Genomic DNA, 1,279 nt, shown 5'->3' with positions numbered 1-1,279 from the left:
TCCTTGCAAATCTGCTCCAGCTCCTTCAAGTTGGATGGTTTGCGCTTGTGAACAGCAATCTTTAAGTCTGACCACAGATTTTTTTCTATTGGATTGAGGTCTGGGCTTTGACTAAGCCATTCCAACACATTTACATGTTTACCCTTAAACCAAGTGTTGCTTTAGCAGTGTGTTTGGGGTCATTGTCCTGCTGGAAGGTAAACCTCAAATCACACACAGAGTGGTACAGGTTTTGCTGAAGAATATCCCTGTATTTAGCACCATCCATCTTTCCCTCAACTCTGACCAGTTTCCCAGTCCCGACTGCTGAAAAACATCCCCACAGCATGATGCTGCCACCACCATGTTTCACTGTGGGTGTTCTTTGGGTGATGTGATGTGTTGGGTTTAGCCAGACATATCTTTTTCTTTGATGGCCAAAAAGTTTAATTTTAGTCTTATCAGACCAGAACACCTTCCTCCATACATTTTGGGAGTCTCCCACATGCCTTTTCGCAAAATCAAAATGTGCCAATTTGTTTTTTTGCTGAAAGTAATGGCTTTCTCCTGGCCACTCTGCCATAAAGCCCAACTCTGTGGAGCGTACGGCTTATTGTCATCCTATGTACAGATACGCCATTCTCTGTTGTGGAACTCTGCAGCTCCTCCAGGATTACCTAAGGTCTCTGTGCTGACTCTTTGATTAATGCCCTCCTTGCCCAGTCTGTGAGTTTTGGTGTGTGTCCGTCTCTTGGCAGGTTTGCTGTTGTGCCATGTTCTTTATATTTGGTTATGATAGATTTGATGGTGCTCCTAGGGATCATCAAAGATTTGGATATTTTTTTATAACCTAACCCTGACTTGTACTTCTCAAGAACATTGCACCTTGTTTGGAGACTTCCTTTGGTTTTCATGGCAGTGTTTGGTTAGTGGTGCCTCTTAGGTGTTGCAGCCTCTGGGGGCTTTCAAAAAGGTGTGTATATGTAATGACAGATCATGTGACACTTAGATTGCACACAGGTGGACATCATTTCACTAATTATGTGACTTCTGAAGGTAATTGGTTGCACCAGAGCTTTTTATGGGCTTCATAACAAAGAGGGTCAATACATACGCACATGCCAATTATCAGTTTTTCATTTCTAAAAAATAGTTTTATGTATATATTTTTCTAATTTTACTTCACCAACTTAGACTATTCTGATTCATCACATATAATTCAGATTAAAAAACATTGAACTAAACGTTGTAATGTAACAAAATAGGTAAAAAGCCACGGAGGGGTGAATACTTTTGCAAG

The sequence above is a fragment of the Aquarana catesbeiana genome, linkage group LG01 (genome assembly GCF_042186555.1).
Source record: "Aquarana catesbeiana isolate 2022-GZ linkage group LG01, ASM4218655v1, whole genome shotgun sequence".
Lineage (NCBI taxonomy): Eukaryota > Metazoa > Chordata > Amphibia > Anura > Ranidae > Aquarana > Aquarana catesbeiana.
Note: the sequence above shows the minus strand (reverse complement) of the source record.